This window comes from Orcinus orca, chromosome 10 (genome assembly GCF_937001465.1).
Source record: "Orcinus orca chromosome 10, mOrcOrc1.1, whole genome shotgun sequence".
NCBI lineage: Eukaryota > Metazoa > Chordata > Mammalia > Artiodactyla > Delphinidae > Orcinus > Orcinus orca.
The window spans coordinates 64,597,479-64,617,405 of record NC_064568.1 but is presented as its reverse complement, the minus strand read 5'-3'; the positions used below and the strand labels follow the sequence as shown (position 1 = coordinate 64,617,405).

The 19,927-nt window shown below is 38.4% G+C and overlaps 1 protein-coding gene and 1 pseudogene across 14 annotated transcripts in view; both read left to right on the top strand.

Annotated features, from left to right (window-relative positions):
* MLIP (muscular LMNA interacting protein) overlaps nucleotides 1-19,927 on the top strand; it is a 293,648-nt gene that overhangs the window by 251,257 nt on the left and 22,464 nt on the right. The window lies entirely within an intron of this gene.
* On the top strand, nucleotides 3,577-4,345 carry LOC117200637 (ATP synthase subunit a-like; annotated as a pseudogene).

Sequence of the window (19,927 nt, the reverse complement as noted above, 5' to 3'; positions counted from 1 at the left end):
TCTAATACTAATTATATCTTTACTTTCTATCCTAGTTGGAGGCTGAGGTGGACTAAACCAAACACAACTCCGAAAGATTATGGCCTACTCATCAATCACCCACATAGGATGAATAACAACTATCCTACTATATAACCCAACCCTAACTTTACTAAACTTACTAATCTATATCTCAATAACTTTCACCATGTTCATGTTATTCATCCAAAACTCAACCACCACTACATTATCACTGTCCCAAACATGAAACATAATACCCAACACCGCAACCCTCACCATGCTCACCCTACTCTCCATAGGAGGACTCCCTCCACTTTCAAGTTTCATACTCAAATGAATGCTTATTCAAGAATTAACAAAAAACGATATTCTTATTATACCAACATTCATAGCCATTACAGCACTACTCAACTTATATTTCTACATACGCCTCGCCTACTCCACAGCATTAACCCTATTCCCCTCTACAAACAACATAAAAATAAAACGACAGATTCACTCCACAAAACAGATAACCCTCCTACCAACAGCAATCGTAATATCCACAATACTCCTACCTCTCACACCAATACTCTCCATCTTACTGTAGGAGTTTAGGTTAAATCAGACCAAGAGTCTTCAAAGGCCTAAGCAAGTACAATTTACTTAACCCCTGCCTAATAAGGATTGCAAGACTATACCTTACATCAATTGAATGCAAATCAAACACACTAATTAAGCTAAATCCTCACTAGATTGGAGGGATACATCTCCCACAAACTTTTAGTTAACAGCTAAATACCCTAATCAATTGGCTTCAATCTACTTCTCCTGCCCCGAGAAAAGAAAAGCGGGAGAAGTCCCAGCAGGATTGAAGCTGCTTCCTTGAATTTGCAATTCAAGATGATCATTCACCACAGGACTTGGCAAAAAGAGGACTCTACCTCTGCCTTTAGATTTACAGTCTAATACCTACTCGGCCATTTTACCTATGTTCATAAATCGCTGACTATTCTCAGCTAACCACAAAGACATTGGCACCTTATACCTGTTATTTGGCGCCTGAGCAGGAATAGTAGGCACGGGCCTAAGCTTATTAATTCACGCTGAACTAGGTCAATCTTGCACACTAATCGGAGATGACCAAGTTTATAATGTACTAGTAACAGCCCATGCCTTCGTGATAATTTTTTTCATAGTCATACCTATCATAACTTGTGGGTTTGGAAACTGACTAGTTCCCTTAATAATTGGAGCACCTGACATAGCTTTTCCCCATATAAACAACATAAGCTTCTGACTACTTCCTCCTTCCTTCCTATTACTAAAAGCATCCTCAATGGTTGAAGCTGGTGTGGGCACAGGCTGAACTGTACATCCCCCTTTAGCCGGAAACCTAGCACATGCAGGAACCTCAGTAGACCTTACCATTTTCCCTCTACACCTAGCCATTGTATCCTCAATCTTCGAAGCTATCAATTTCATTACAACTATCATTAACATAAAACCACCCGCTATAACCCAATACCAAACACCCCTCTTCGTATGATCAGTCCTAGTCACAGCAGTATTACTCCTATTATCACTACCCATCTTAGCAGCCAGAATTACCATACTATTAACTGGCCGGAACCTAAACACAACCTTCTTTGACCCTGCAGGAGGAGGAGACCCAATCCTGTATCAGCACCTATTTTGATTCTTTGGCCACCCCGAAGTGTATATTCTAATCTTACCTGGCTTCGGAATAATTTCACACACTGTAACTTACTACTCAGGAAAAAAAGAACCTTTTGGGTATATGGGAATAGTCTGAGTCATAGTTTCTATCGGGTTCTTAGGCTTTATTTTATGGGCTCATCATATATTCACGGTTGGTATAGACGTCGACACGTGAGCATATTTTACATCAGCCACTATAATCATTGCTATCCCCACAGGAGTAAAAGTCTTTAGTTGATTAGCATCACTTCACGGAGGGAATATTAAATGATCCCCTGCTCTAATATGAGCCCTAGGCTTTATTTTCCTCTTCGCAGTAGGTGGCCTAACTGGCATCGTTCTAGCTAATTCATCACTAGATATTGTTCTCCATGATACCTACTACGTAGTCGCCCAATTTCACTATGTACTTTCAATAGGAGCTGTCTTCGCCATCATAGGAGGGTTTGTCCACGGATTCCCACTATTCTCAGGATACACACTTAACTCAACATGAGCAAAAATCCACTTTATAATTATATTCGTAGGTGTAAACCTAACATTCTTCCCACAACATTTCTTAGGCTTATCCAGCATACCTCGATGATATTCCAACTACCCAGACGCCTACACAACATGAAACACTATTTCATCAATAGGCTCTTTCATCTCACTAACAGCAGTTATACTAATAATTTTCATTATCTGAGAAGCATTTACATCCAAACGAGAAGTATTAACAGTAGACCTCACCTCCACAAACCTTGAATGACTAAATGGATGTCCTCCACCATATCATACATTTGAAGAACCAGCATATGTCAACCCAAAATGATCAAGAAAGGAAGGAATTGAACCCTCTCTAATTGGTTTCAAGCCAACACCATAACAACTATGTCTTTCTTTATAAATGAGTTATTAGTAAAGCCTTACATAACTTTGTCAAAGTTAAGTCACAAGTGAAAATTCTGTATATCTCCATGGCATATCCCTTTCATCTAGGCTTCCAAGATGCAACATCATCCATTATAGAAGAACTCCTACACTTCCATGATCATACATTAATAATTATTTTCCTAATTAGCTCCCTAGTCCTCTATATCATCACCATAATACTTACAACCAAACTAACACATAACAGCACAATAGACGCCCAAGAAGTAGAGACGGTTTGAACTATCCTCCCAGCCACCATTTTAATTCTAATTGCCTTACCCTCCCTATGAATCCTCTACATAATAGACAAAATTAATAACCCTTCTCTGACTGTAAAAACAATAGGCCACCAATGATACTGAAGCTACGAATACACCGACTATGAAGACCTAAACTTCGACTCTTACATAATCCCAACATCAGACCTAAAACCAGGAGGACTATGACTACTAGAAGTGGACAATCGAATAGTCTTACCTATACAAATAACAATCCGAATACTAGTCTCCTCCAAAGACGTGCTACACTCATGAGCTGTTCCCTCCCTAGGCCTAAAAACAGATGCAATCCCTGGACGCCTAAACCAAACAACCTTAATATCAACACGACCAGGCTTATTCTACGGGCAATGTTCAGAAATCTGTGGCTCAAATCATAGTTTTATACCAATTGTTCTCGAACTAGTACCCTTAGAGAACTTTGAAAAATGATCTGCATCCATACAATAATCTCATTAAGAAGCTAAACTAGCATTAACCTTTTAAGTTAAAGATTGAGAGCCAAAGCTCCCCTTAATGACATGCCACAACTAGATACATCAACATGACTCCTTACTATCCTATCTATATTCCTAACCCTCTTCACACTATTCCAACTAAAAATCTCAAAACATTTCTACTCCCCCAACCCCAAATTAATATTCACCAAAACACAAAAACAACAAACCCCTTGAAACATTATATGAACGAAAATCTATTTACCCCTTTCATGGTCCCAGTAATACTAGGCATCCTTATCACCGCTCTAATTATTATATTCCCCACTATGTTATTCCCAACACCAAATCAACTAATTAACAATCTCACAATTTCCATTCAACAATGACTAATCAAACTTACATCAAAACAGTTAATAAATACACATAACCTTAAAGGACAAACCTGATCTCTAATACTTATCTCATTTCTCCTATTTATTGCCTCCACAAATCTTCTTGGAATATTACCCCACTCATTTACACCTACCACACAACTCTCAATAAACATAGGAATGGCTATTTCTCTATGAGCTGGCACCATTATTACAGGTTTCTGCCACAAAGCAAAAACATCCTTAGCCCACCTTCTACCACAAGGCACACACACTTTCCTCATTCCCATATTAGTAATTATCGAAACTATTAGCCTACTTATTCAACCAGTAGCACTAGCCGTATGACTAATCACCAACATTACAGCAGGCCACTTATTGTTACATCTAATTGGAAAAACAACTCTTGCACTAATAAGCACCAGCCTATTCACCCCTCTCATCACATTCTCCATTCTTACTCTGTTAACCATCCTGGGATTTGCTGTCACCTTAATTCAAGCCTACGTATTCACTGTCCCAGTAAGCTTATACCTGCATGACAATACATAATGACCCACCAAACCCACTCATACCACATAGTAAACCCCAGTCCTTGGCCCCTCACAGGAGCTCTCTCAGCACTTCTTATAACATCAGGCCTAATCATATGATTCCACTTCAACTCAATAATTCTACTAATCTTGGGCTTACTCACAAACATCCTAACAATGTGCCAATGATGGCAAGACATCATCTGAGAAAACACTTTCCAGGGCCACCACACACCAACCGTCCAAAAAGGACATCGATACCGAATAATCTTATTCATCTTATCAGAAGTCCTATTTTTCACAGGCTTTTTTTAAGCCTTTTACCACTCAAGCCTTGCCCCCACTCCCGAACTAGGTGGATGCTGGCCACCAATAGGCATCCACCCCTTAAACCCTTTAGAAGTCCCACTCCTTAACACCTCTGTATTACTAGCCTCTGGTGTATCTATCACCTGAGCCCATCACAGTCTCAGAGAAGGAAGCCGCAAACATATACTTCAAGCCCTTTTCATCACAATCATACTCGGCCTTTATTTTACCCTACTCCAAGCTATTTTACCCTACTCGAAGCTCCATTCACAATCTCAGACGGAATCTACGGGTCCACTTTCTTTGTTGCCACAGGCTTCCACGGACTACACGTCATCATCAGATCCACTTTTCTCATCATTTGTTTCATACGCCAAATATAATTCCACTTCACATCAAATCACCACTTCGGTTTCGAAGCCGCTGCTTGATACTGACATTTCGTAGACATCGTATGACTATTTCTCTACGTATCTATCTATTGATGAGGTTCATAGTCCTTTTAGTATTAATAAGTACAACTGACTTCCAATCAGTTAGTTTTGGTACACTCCGAAAAAGAACAATAAATCTCCTATTAAGACTACTAACAAATACAACACTAGCCTTACTATTCGTATTTATCGCTTTTTGACTCCCTCAACTAAACATGTATGCAGAAAAAACAAGCCCCTATGAATGCGGATTTGACCCTATAGGATCTGCCCGCCTACCTTTCTCCATAAAATTCTTTCTGGTAGCAATTATCTTTCTTCTCTTTGACTTGGAAATCGCCCTCCTACTTCCCCTCCCCTGAGCAACCCAAACAAACAACCTAAGCACAATACTTACTATAATCTTATTCTTAATCTCCCTACTAGCAGCCAGCTTAGCCTATGAATGAACCCAAAAGGGCTTAGAATGAGACAAATATGGTACTTAGTTTAAAACAAAACAAGTGATTTCGACCCACTAGAGTGTGATTCAAACTCACAATTACCAAATGTCTCTAATCCATATAAATATCCTAATAGCCTTCACCATATCTCTTGTAGGCCTATTAATATACCGATCCCACCTAATATCTGCACTACTCGGCCTAGAGGGTATAATGGTATCACTCTTCATCCTAGCAGCCCTCACAATCCTAAATTCACACTTCACCTTGGCCAGCATGATACCAATTATTCTCTTAGTATTCACAGCCTGTGAAGCAGCCATTGGACTAGCCCTACTAGTCATAATCTCCGACACATACGGCACTGACTACGTACAAAGCCTCAATCTCCTCCAATGCTAAAATTCATCATTCCCACTATCCTGACTATCAAAAAGCGACTTTATCTGAATTAGTTCCACAACTCATAGCCTACTAATCAGCTTTACAAGCCTACTCCTCCTCAATCAACTCAAGGACAACAGCCTTCATTACTCCCTAACATTCTTCTCCGACCCCCTCTCCACACCACTCCTAATCCTAACAATATGACTTCTTCCCTTGATACTAATAGCAAGCCAATCCCACCTTCTCAAAGAACCACTCATCTGAAAAAAGCTTTATATACAATACTAATTATATTACAAACACTCCTAATTATAACATTCACCGCCACAGAACTAATCCTATTCTACATCATATTTGAAGCCACACTAATCCCCACTCTCATTATTATTACTCGCTGAGGTAACCAAACAGAACGACTCAATGCAGGACTCTACTTCCTATTCTACACATTAATCGGGTGCCTCCCTTTATTAGTAGTATTAACATACCTGCAAAATACAACAGGATCTCTAAATTTCCTATTATTACAACACTAAGCCCAACCACTATCCACTTCCTGATCCAAAGCTCTCATATGACTAGCCTGTATAATAGCTTTCCTAGTAAAAATACCTCTGTACGGACTACACCTTTGACTACCCAAAGCACACGTAGAAGCCCTTATTGCAGGTTCAATAGTCCTTGCAGCTGTACTACTAAAACTTTGAGGTTACGGCATACTACGAATTACATCAATGCTTAACCCTTTGAGAGAACATGTAGCCTACCCTTTCCTCATGCTCTCCTTGTGAGGAATAATCATAACCAGCTCTATCTGCTTATGTCCAACAGACCTAAAATCACTCATCGCATACTCCTCAGTTAGCCACATAGCACTCGTTATCACAGCTATCCTTATCCAAACCCCCTGAAGTTACATAGGAGCTACCGCTCTAATAATCGCCCATGACCTCACATCCTCTATACTATTCTGCCTGGCAGACTCAAACTATGGACGAATCCACTGCCAAACCATAATCCTAGCACGAGGCCCACAAATCTTTCTCCCACTAATAGCCACCTGATGACTACTAGCAAGCCTCACAAACCTCGCTCTACCCCCCACCATCCACCTGATCGGAGAACTACTCGTGGTTGTATCAGCCTTCTCATGATCAAACCTCACTATTATCTTAATAGGAACAAATATTGTAATCACCACCCTCTACTCCCTGTATATGCTAATCACAACAGAACGCGGCAAACATACTCACCATATCAACAACCTCACCCCCTCCTTCACGCGAGAGCACGCTTCAGTAGCCCTACACGTCATTCTCCTACTACTTCTATCACTAAACCCCAAAATTGTCCTAGGTCCCCTTTATTGTAAATATAGTTTAAGAAAAACACTAGTTTGTGAAACTAGTGACAGAAGACCAAAACTTCTTATTTACCGAAAAAGTATTGCAAGAACTGCTAACTCATGCCTCCACACCTAACAATGTGGCTTTTTCAAACTTTTAAAGGATAACAGTTATCCATTGGTCTTAGGAACCAAAAAATTGGTACAACTCCAAATAAAAGTAATAAACCTATTCACTTCCTCTGCTTTACTCACATTACTAATCTTAACTGCCCCAATCATAATATCCAACACAAACCTCTACAAAAGCAACAAGTACCAACACTATGTAAAAAATATTGTCCTTTCCACCTTCTTCACTAGCCTAATCCCAACAATAATATATCTTCACACTAACCAAGAAGCACTTATTTCAAATTGACACTGAATTACCATCCAAACCCTTAAACTAACACTTAGCTTCAAAATAGACTACTTTTCACTCATGTTCATGCCCTTGGCACTGTTCATCACATGATCTATCATAGAATTCTCAATATGATATATACATTCTGACCCCCACATCAACCAATTCTTCAAATACCTGCTCCTCTTCCTCATCACTATACTTATCCTCATCACAGCTAACAATCTCTTTCAACTCTTCATTGGATGAGAAGGAGTAGGCATTATATCCTTCTTACTCATCGGCTGATGATTCGGATGGACAGACGCAAACACAGCCGCCCTTCAAGCTTATATAATCACATCAGAGATATCGGATTCCTTATGTCAATAGCATGATTTCTATGTAACATAAACACTTGAGATTTACAACAATCTTCATACTCAACCAAAACTCCTTAAACCTTCCTCTCATAGGACTCGTACTAGCCGCAGCTGGAAAATCAGCCCAATTCGGACTTCACCCCTGACTCCCTTCAGCAATAGAAGGTCCCACCCCAGTCTCAGCCCTACTCCACTCAAGCACAATAGTTGTAGCAGGAATTTTCCTACTTATCCGCTTCCACCCTCTAATAGAAAACAACAAACTCATTCAAACAATTACTCTTTCTCTGGGCGCCCTCACCACCTTATTCACAGCCATTTGCACCCTCACCCAAAACGATATCAAAAAAATTATTGCTTTTTCCACCTCCAGCCAACTAGGCTTCATAATAGTAACAATTGGTCTCAACCAGCCTTACCTAGCATTTCTACACATTTGCACACACGCCTTCTTTAAAGCTATATTATTCTTATGTTCCAGCTCTATCATCCATAACCTAAACAACGAACAAGACATTTGAAAAATGGACGGACTATACAAAGCCCTTCCCTTCACCACAACTGCCCTTATCATTGGCTGTCTGGCACTAACAGGAATACCATTCCTCACTGGATTCTACTCTAAAGACCATCACTGAAGCCGCCACTTTGTCTTATACCAACACCTGAGCCCTATTATTAACTCTAACCGCTACCTCCCTCACAGCTATTTATAGCACTCGCATCATCTTCTTCACACTACTAGGACAACCTCGCTTCCCTCCCTTCATGAACATTAATGAAAATAATCCCCTATTAACTAACCCTATCAAATGCCTATTAATCAGAAGCATCTTCACTGGATTCATTCTATCCAACAATATTCCTCCAATGACCACGCCCTTAATAACCATACCATTACACCTAAAACTAACCGCTCTCATAATAACGACCTTAGGCTTTATTCTTGCATTTGAAATCAACCTCAAAACACAAAACTTAAAATATATACACCCCTCAAACTCCACTAAATTCTCCACTCTATTAGGATATTTCCCCACAATCATACATCACCTACCCCCTCACCTAAACCTATCAATAAGCCAAAAACTAGCAACCTCCCTGCTAGACCTAACTTGACTAGAAATCATCTTACCAAAAACTACAGCCTTTATTCAACTAAAGGCTTCCATACTAACCTCAAACCAACAAGCCCTTATCAAACTCTACTTTTTATCTTTCCTTATCACTATTACCCTTGGTATGCTCTTATTTAGTTACCCCGAGTAATCTCCATAATAACCACAACACCAATAAACAATGACCAACCTGTAACAATCACCAATCAAGTACCATAACTGTATAAAGCAGCAATTCCCATAGCTTCCTCATTAAAAGACCCAAAATCCCCTATATCATAAACAACCCAATCTCCCAACCCATTAAACTCAAACACAATCTCCACCTTCTCACTCTCTAAAATGTATAACACTACTAAAAACTCTACCACTAACCTTAAAACAAATGCTCCTAGCACAACCTTATTAGAAACCCAAACCTCAGGGTACCAGGAGGTCTCTGATGTTCCTCTGTTATATGTGGATGCTGATATCCTTTGGCGTGTCCTCAGTTCTGGCTGGTACATGACCATCAATCCTATAATACATCACTGCATCCTTCTTTCTTCACCTGCACGACATGACTTCATTGGCTCTAGGTCAGCTAATCCTGAACATCTATAGCATGTATGGGAGCATCTATAGCATGTATTGCTATTGTTACCTACATTCTGGGAGCAGATAAATTCTGAGGCCATCTCAGAACCATCAGCTTAGAGACTCTACATATTCTCTCCTCTTCTGTTCCTGCTCCCTTTGCCATAGGGAGTTCCACAAGATTCCATATTTGTTAATTTGCCTACTCACTAAAAAGTCAGTACTCACTGCACTTCTGTGGTCATGTGTGGACATATGGGAACAGTGGAAAACTTGATTGACCTGTGCACATGTTCCCAGCTGAGGTGAACAAGGTGATGTTTTGTTTTGTTTTTCTTACGTTATAAGTAATGGTTCTTTTCATGGACAATCTAGTCCCACGTGTTTGGAATTATTGTGCTTTTCTGTTGGTGATTTTGCTATTTTAAATGGCCCCTAAGCCTAGTGCTGCAGTGCTGTCTAGTGTTTCAAATGCAAGAATGTTGTGATGGATGTGCCTTACAGAGAAAATGTGCATGTCAGGTAAGCTCCTTCAGGCATGAGTTATGGTGCTGTTAGCTGTGAGTTCAGAGTTAATGAATCAATAATATATATTAAATCAGATGTCTTTAAACAGAAGACAAGGTAAACAAGGTGATGTCTGATTGGCTGATGAAAATGTAATTAGAAGCTCACAGGAACCCAATCCTGTATTTCTTCTCAGAGCTATGGTTCAGGATTTGCTAATTCCATGGTTGTAGTTACTTTATGGGACAGAACTACCGCAAGTAATGAGAATCAGTCATATCTTGGTTTGGATTTCCCTGAGAAAAGGATTCATATATTAGTAGTTAATTTGGGAGGTTCCAAGGAATAGCAATTAAGGTAGTGGAGACTGAGACAAGGGTAAAATAAAGGGTGTATCACCAAGCAAGGTGCCACTGTAGCTAACTGGAGCTTGAGTTTCCCAAGGGATTCTGGGAGCCAGTGGAGAGCAGACAACTCAGAGTTGGACAACCTGAGGTTGGGGAGGGGAGCATTCCTCCTCAGAAAGAGCCCTCAGGCCAAGAGAAGCAGGGACAGTCTTTTTAAAGTTGAGAGGCTGGTATTAAAATGTCAGGGTCTGAGATGACACATGTGGTTCCATGATTTATAAAATATATATCCACACATACCATGTTTCTGATCTAAATTTGAAGTCCGGGATCCTGAAAACCAAAACTTTGGCTATCAAAAATAGAGAGAATTTTCTTTATTTTTGATAATTATGATTTGCTACCTATAACTACTGAAAAAATAAAGCTACCAAGGAATTTGTGTCTGGGTGTGTGAGGCTACTATCTTAAAATTGTCTCTCATCTAGAGTCATTTTGCCAATTTTTCCTCCATTTTGCAATGCATTTAAAAATGTTTATCTTCAAAGCTAATAAAGTACCACCCACAACACATCTTTTGTGTTTAGGTCTAGTGCCACCCACTCTCTGTTTTTAAGAATTCAGTTCATTTAGAAAGATTCCTCTTCTCTGGCCCCATTAATACATCGCCGTGGGGTCTCAGCTACTTTCTTGACCCTCAGGTGAGAAAACCTACGTGCATATAACGTGCATCTGTGGGAAGTTTATCACTCTCCCAAATGTTTAACCTTTTCTCCAGCCTCTGCCTCATTTATTCTGTCTTCCACTCTCACAATCTCTGAGGTAGCCCTGTCTTTTTAGTCTAACCCAAATTCTAACTCTTCTGGCCCACTTTCACAGTGGGTACTCAGAAGTACTCACAGTGGGTACTCACAGAAGTACTCAGCTTTGTGCACCTTTTCCTCTTTTCTTATCCCTCCTACATTTTTGACCTTTTATTTAGCACAACCATAGGCTGTGGAGACAAGATGCTATTTCTTATATTTCCAGCAATTTCAATTTGAATATTTCAGTGCTTGTCTCTGGAGTAGCCTCTGAAAATCCCTTCCACTCTAGCTTTCCCTTCAGAGCAGGAGAGAGGTAGTTATTCATCTCCCACCTCTATTCTTCCTGTCCAGAACACTTCTCAGCCCTGTCTGAGGTAGGAGGTAGATGGGCTCTGGGGATGAGCAGCTGGAATTTGTCAAGCTGAGTAAATTGGGGCTTGTCTCCAACTTCAAGGAAAAAGTTAATGGCAGGAGCTGAGCTCTGCTAGAGTAAAGGGATAAGATGACCACATCTATCATTCTTGGGGTCAAGGGGACCTCCCTGACTGCACATGTGCAGAAAGGCTCCTTGGGGGTCAAAAAAGCAGGGGATGCTATCCCTCTGGGTGCTGTCAATCTCCCAGAGGACTGCCCCCCAACACTGGCATCCATCTTGGCTAAAAGATGCATACACGTATCGGAGAGGGCCCTGGGCCAGGGCAGATGTGGGAAACTAAGTGAGATGATTGGACAGAGGTAAACGAAGACCCAGAAGAACTGCCCTATATAAGTGATTTAAATCACCTCCCTAGTGCACTCCTCATTCAGGAGGACACCTGCACTCTTCTCTAGATGTGTATTTCTGCCTTGCTTCTGTCTTAAATAAACTGCTTCTTTGTGTGCTCTCCCACATGTTGTGCTGTGCCTCTAATAATAAACTTTGTGCCTATTTTTACAGCTTCTGTCTCCTTGAAAAATTCTTGTTTTCAAGGGGGACAAGAGCCAGGGTGGCTCTAGTTCCAGCCACTATCCCCTGGTGGACTAGCAGTTAGGATTCCTGGTTTTTACCCAGGCTGCCCAGGTTCAATTCCTGGGCAGGGAACTAAGATCTCACTTCAAGCCACTGCTCACTGCTGTCTCCCCAAGGTCATGACCATTCCTAGTGCAGATGCCCAGGCTGCTGTCACCATTGCTAGATGTTAGGGCAAGACTTTAAGGTCTCCCACAGAGAGAGGAAAATGTATACTCCTACATAGGATAACCATTCATCTTGATCTTTCCCAGAAATTTTCTTTTTAAGGATACCAATGTCTTTTTCTATTTTTAAAAATAATTTTATTTAAAAAAAGCTTTTTTGTAAGTAAATATTTTATAGGTGTATTAATGTAACAAACCATTTTAATCAATCAAATATTTTAAAATGATATGGTTTCAGTTATTTTTACTGAGCCTTCTCATTAGCAGGTGTTTTGATTTGATCAGTGGGTATACCTATAGTGAAATACAGTTTAAAGTTTGTCTACAGACTTTATAATAAGATATCAGTTACTGACAATTTGGTTGAATAAATGAATTGTTTTATGTCTGTATTTGGAAAAGCAATTCAAACTCTTTCTTTAGTTTCCTTACCTATAAAATAGCAATAAAAATAGAATCTCTAGCATAGAATTGTTACCATGATCAACTGGTAAATGAAACTTTCACATTCCACCTTAAGTACCCAGTTTTATATATTTTTCAACATGCTGTCTATTATTTGTAGAATTTTGGTGCTGGAGTAAAGAAATAATCCATCAACATAGCTAGTAGGACAATACTCTCATCTAAAATTGTCTTTTTTCTTTTATTAGAATCTATTCATTACTTTTAATCCCTCCAAATTTATTCACATATGTATTCTCTTTCATTCTGATTTTTCACTTTGCTTTCCTTCCTCCCCTAGGCAACTATACTGAAGTGATTTTTGTTTCCGTTTTTTTTTTTTAGTATATTTTCTTTCAAAAGTTGCATTATTATTTTGTGTGTCTATAATTAAATTTACATAAATGCTATTGTGTCACATACTTCACTCTTTTTCTGTGGGTTTCTATTTTTTTTAGCTTTATTTATTTGGTTAGTTTCTGCTTTATAACAAAGTGAATCAGTTATACATACACATATATCCCCATATCTCTTCCCTCTTGCATCTCCCTCGCTCCCACCCTTCCTATCCCACCCTTCTAGCTGGTCACAAAGCACCAAGCTGATCTCCCTGTGCTATGCAACTGCTTCCCACTAGTTATCTATTTTACATTTGGCTCAATAGTGTATATATGTCCATATATACACTACCACTCTCTCACTTTGTCCCAGCTTACCCTTCCCCCTCCCTGTATCTTCAATTCCATTTTCTAGTAGGTCTGCATCTTTATTCCCGTCTTGCCCCTAGGTTCTTCATGACTTTTTTTTTTTTTTTTTTGGATTCCATATATATGTGTTAGCATATGGTATTTGTTTTCCTCTTTCTAACTTACTTCACTCTGTATGACAGACTCTATGTCCATCCATCTCACTACAAATAACTCAATTTTGTTTCTTTTTATGGCTGAGTAATATTCCATTGTATATATGTGCCACATCTTCTTTATCCATTCGTCTGTCAATGGACACTTAGGTTGCTTCCATGTCCTGGCTATTGTAAATAGAGCTGCAATGAACATTGTGGTACATGACTCTTTTTGAATTATGGCTTTCTCAGGATATATGCCCAGTAGTGGGATTTCTGGGTTGTATGGTAGTTCTATTTTTAGTTTTTTAAAGAACCTCCATACTGTTTTCCATAGTGGCTGTGTCAATTTACATTCCCACCAATGGACAGGTCATCCCAAATGAAAATAGGGAAACACAAACTTTAAATGACACATTAAACAAGATGGACTTAATTGATATTTATAGGACATTCCATCCAAAAACAACAGAATACACATTATTCTCAAGTGCTCATGGAACATTCTCCAGGATAGATCATATCTTGGGTCACAAATCAAGCCTTGGTAAATTTAAGAAAATTGAAATCATATCAAGTATCTTTTCTGACCACAACGCTATGAGACTAGATATCAATTACAGGAAAAAAATCTGTAAAAAATACAAACACATGGAAGCTAAACAATGCACTACTTAATAACCAAGGGATCACTGAAGAAATCAAAGAGGAAATCAAAAAATACATAGAAACAAATGACAATGAAAACACAACAACCCAAAACCTATGGTATGCAGTAAAAGCAGTTCTAAGAGGGAAGTTTTTAGCAATACAATCCTACCTTAAGAAACAAGAAACACCTCAAATAAACAACCTAACCTTCTGTGGGTTTCTTTTTTCTCATCAGTAATAGTAGCGTATTGGGTTTGGTTCCAAAACTCTTACTCTTGGAGATAAACTGGGCTGACTGCATCAGAATTACCTGGAGATCTTAGACAAATGCAGATTACTGGGACTTAGTTGGAACTTCTAAACTCAGAACTTCCACTGGCCTGAGTGATCTTAAAGTATTTACTCCATTGAAAATTCTATACTTCCTCCATGATAGCAAAACTTTCCTCTTTTGCTTTTCAAATTCTGTAATGATTCAGCAAGAAAATGAACTTCATTATGAAAAATAACTTTACAAAGAAAAACTGTTTATACTGACATGTTTATAAGTGTTTGATTATAATTGATTTTTTTCTCATAAAACCCCTAGTAAGTAAAAACAACTGTTAAATAGTATATATACATACTTAGGTCACAGGATTTTTTTTTTTATTAGAGTAAGTTGTAAAATGTAAGGTTGAGTTCTTAGTCAAAATTGTACCTATGTGCTTGTAGCATTTACAATTGGGTTGAGTGTTTATACATCCAGTATTCTTGGACTTATTGAATCAGAGGTACATATCTTTTTTCCAGTGCACTACTTCAATCATTAAAAGTCATTTCTCTTTGAAAAAATACCACAGCTGCCAACATGCACTTTCTTATGATTTACTTTTTAAGAAATTAAAGTGTCTTTTTCATAAAAAGAGATTTTAAAGTATAACAATCTTTTATATTAGAATTATGTTTTTACTAAGAAAGATGAAGTATTTTACTTGAAATGTATTTTATCCTTATGATATGTCAACAGAATATTTACTGATCCGTTTTATTAGGCTGTTTCCAAGCAGCTGCTTTTGAGATTGTAGATTAAGAATAAAAAGGAAATATAACTTCTCTGTGATAAAAAATGAGAGTTCAGTGAGCAAAATGGTGGTGTTTTCAGCCCAATTCCATCCATTATTTGTCTTTTCTACATAAAGGATCATTCCACTTATAATAAGCCAAGGGTGAGACATCTATTAGAATAGTGAGGAATCTACCTAGAAAATGTGTTATGAATGAGAAGTACACAGTTTCAGAAATAGGAGGGAAAAAAAAAATGATTGTAATAGACAGTCACATCTTTGAGGGAATTGGGTCCTACTGACTTTTATTTTCACATAACAGAGTATTAGGGGGTAGGTGCATGGACTATGAATGAGGTAGGAAGCCAAGGAAGGAAAGAAACTTTTATATCCAGGATGGTCAGAGGGACAGGTCTCTCCAGAAATTGGCTTTAGCCTGCTTCCTAGATCATGACCATCCTTTCTTTAAAATTTTGGATATTTCACCTTTAATGTTGACGTTTCTCATTCTTTTTTCCCCTATTTTTATCTCCTACTTCTTAATTTTCAAATTTAATCCATTTGTGAAGTTTATATTTTTACCATTATTGAGACTATCTTAACTGGTACAATCATTGCATAGCTACTTGGAGAACTGACCCTATGAACCTATAGAAATTCAATAAATGAATTAAAATATTAATATTAAAGACATATTTCCAACATGAGTTAAATTTTTTAGTAGCTCCTCTGAAATGAGATTTCTTTTCTGAGGTTTCTTTTGATATTTTAACAAAATCAATCAACAGAAGTTAAAGCAGATTATGACTCAGCTGGAGAACGGAAAAATTTAAAGTAATTCTAACTTTCATCAACTGCTTCAAAGGCTGAAGGGGCTTCGAAATAAAAACTTGCTTTTCTAATGTAAGCTGTAAATATTTAGATCTAAAGATGTGAAAAATCTTCTACAAATATATAAAGAATAAAGCAACACCCCTTTGAGCTAAGCAGTTTATAACTGGGCATAGCTTCAGAAGGAGAAAATGAACACTAAGTTATGTGACTGGGTTCAAGTTTACAAAATCCTTGTCCAACAAATAGCCTAATTCTCCACCAATAACAAAGAGCATAGACCTTGCAACTTTTTAATTTCAACACAAAATCTAGGAACTCTGGAGTCTGGCAGTTGACAAAGCACACTATATTCATTTCACAAAGATTTATTGAGTACCCCTTATTTGCAAAGAGCTGTGTCTGTGACGGTCATGCATTGGAAAGCAAGGGCCTTTGCCAGGTACCTCTTCTCTATTTGGGAAAAACAGATATAACAAATAAGCAAAAAAAAAATCATTGTAAATGATCGTTGTGACACCTGCTATGCAGAAAACAAGTAGTTATGAGCACATAGAACAGAGGTCCTGATCTCATGTGATGAATCAGGAAAGGCTTAGTAAGGAAATGATGTCTCATCTGAGGTTTGGAAGGAAGCAAAAGTTGGGGCCGGGCTGGACATCCAGGCAGAGGGAACAGCATGGTTAAAGTTTTCCAGGCAGGAAAGAAAAGGAACAGGATGAGCTTGAGAAAATGAAAGCAAGCCAGACTATTGAGGAAACCACTGGGATTGGGAAATATGGTTTAAAGTTAGCAAGAAGTAAGACTGCTGGACCGCTCTTCCTCTCTGGCCTCATCTGAACTTGTGAGAAGAAAGCAGGGAATGAGGTGAGGCATCTCCAAGATTTTGTGCAAGAGGAATTGATATTTATAAAAAGTAGACCACAGGCCACTTCCTTTGTAGACAGTATTTTATTTCAGTTTCAAAACAATCATAAAGTAGGTTTTATCCCCTTTATTCTACATATGAAGAAACTGAGGCTCAGAAAGTGTAAATAATGTGTACAGGATTCCACAGAATGGGCTTAAAAGCTGGTACTTGACTGATTTTTCTTAAGAAACTGCCCCCCTTCCCAAAAAAAAAATCTATCGCTGAAGCTGCATCACCACCCTCTTGGACATCTCCCCTCTGGAATCACAGGCTGCCTTCTGGTTAAATGACAGGATAGGACGGAGATATCAGAACAGGAACTAAGTAACCACCAAGGCCACCTGACTTCCTTCACTTTCCAGATGAGGAAACTGAAGACTAAAGATGCCAAGTGACACACCCAAGGGCCAGTGTGAGTGATTGCCAGAGCCTGGGTTTATTGTGAACCACCTTCTTTGGCAGCCACAGTTCCAAAGGTTAGTGGCTAAGAGAGCCATTGTTTATATAAAACTCTGACAAAAATTTACTGAGGTAGCCACATTTATTGAAAAAAGTCATCTTGACTTTTGGAAGCAAAACCTCTTTTTATCCTCCTCATTAATAATGTCTGTTTGTGTTCTGTCTACATAATTAGAAATCCTTCTGAGTAAATCAAGGTAATTTATTTTCTATCATCATGGAGATAACCTGCCTTGCTCCTAATTCTAAAACTTCTCTGACAACTTTTGGAGTTAATGAGAATTGGATAACTATTAAGATGCTTTAGAAGAGAACATTTGAAGTGGGTGGAATAGGAGAAGAACCTCTATAAACTCAAAATTGGTTTTTAATGTTTGAGATTTTTCCGGAAACCAAAACCTGAGCCCTGTTGGCCTATGCCAAATTGTTTTCTAAATGGATGAATTTGTATAATATGTTCAGGAAGAACATTCTGTTTAAAATGGCTAAATGCAAACTAATTGGACTTTTAACATTAAAAAAAAAAAGAATGCCAGTGAGCAGGTATTTTAATAGAAGCAGTTCTGAAAAATTAAGTATTAATTATATTTTGTTAGATTCTCCACTAGAGGGCAAAAAGAACATATCAACACAATAGGTGCCTTAATGACAGGCTGGCATTTGAAACCAGGCATGTTTTGGGTTATCTCACTGTCAGTTATCATTTAAAAATGTACTTAATATAATCACAAGCAGTTGACTTGTATATTTATTCCAGAAAAGAAGAACAATCCAATTTTTATGTATCTGTCCCTAAGCCCACGTATTGCCATCTAGCTGAAAGTTTTCATTGTAATTCTTTTAATAAAATCACCTTAAAAATTAAGAATTTGCTAATTCGAAAGAGATGTGCAGTAGGATGCAGGCTGGATGGCATTTTTAGCATGGAAAAGTATATTTGGAGAACGATTCATTTTAAAGCTCTTGTAAAATAACATGCTGGCCCCTTAGAATTGATAGACCATGCTTGTGTTTCGTAGGCATTGTTTGCACCTTGTTCAGATGGAGGCACTAAGGAAAAATGAGCCCCTGGTGTTTCAAAGCACTCAGCTGCCACCTGTCCCATCCCCACTGCCTGGTGTCTTGGACCAGGTTCCTTAGAAGCTGAGCCTGAGACAGGGTTTCTGGTATTTGTGATTGGCTGAGGGCATGGCTCTCCAGAAAAACGTCCTGTAAGGGAGGGTGTACATTGTGATTTGGAAGGGCAAGGAGAAGAGGAAGAGTGATCTCAGACAGGCTAGCCATTGCCTAATTCACAGGGAGAGGGCTCTGGAGCATAAATTGCAAGGTCACCCACACTTGAGGCAAAGGAGCTGCCCTTGGATACACCTTACCAGTCATCATCAGCTGTGGGTCTCGGTGTGGGTAGAAGGTCAAGGAATTCAGCGTTGGGATGCTCTTCTCAGCTAAGGGTGATGGTCTGTAGAAGGAGGCAGCTGCGGGCTCTGAAATAAATGAAATCCCTGATGGAGGCGTTTATCTTTGCAAACTGAGTCTTTAAAATATATGTATTTTGTACGTATGTATTCTGTGCTCACTTCGGCACATACATATATACAAAATACATACATATATTTAAAAGATATTTAAATATGTATTTCTTAAAAGATATTTAAGAAAAGGAATAGCATTAAAAGAAGGTTAGATAAGCAACTATCTTTTATATGGGGTTGATCCCTATGAAATTGCCTTATTCAATAGTTCTTGATGTAGGAAAACATCAGTTTTATCAGTTTCACATAGTTCAACCTAATTGTTGGTCTCATTGCTTTCATTTATTTTACCTTTCTACTTATTCCATGCAACAAAAGCCATATGTGATATGTGGCATTTACATAGTTAAGGAGTCTCTTATTTTGAAACTTAAGGGCAAGTTTCCTATGTTGCTTCCTTTTGCTTAATGTAACTACTGTTTTACTTCTTTTACTAAAATATGACCATAAAATTGTTTCCGATTACTAAATTTGTTGACGTTTACCCATGTGTGACTGATCAAAGTACAACTAGACACTTGATTAATAGCCATCAAATAATGATACCCATTTGTCCACATATAAGCCATATGTTCCATATGTCCTTTGAATCAAATAGAAATCTCTTTTGCACAAGAAGGATATCACAGTGGGATTGGACCTTTCCTCAGGTTGTATAAAAGTGTTCACTTAGCTCCAATTGGACACTGAAATGCTTCCTTAGTTCTTAAGACATTCAAACGATGTGTAAGATCACTCCTCAAAGAATTACAGCTC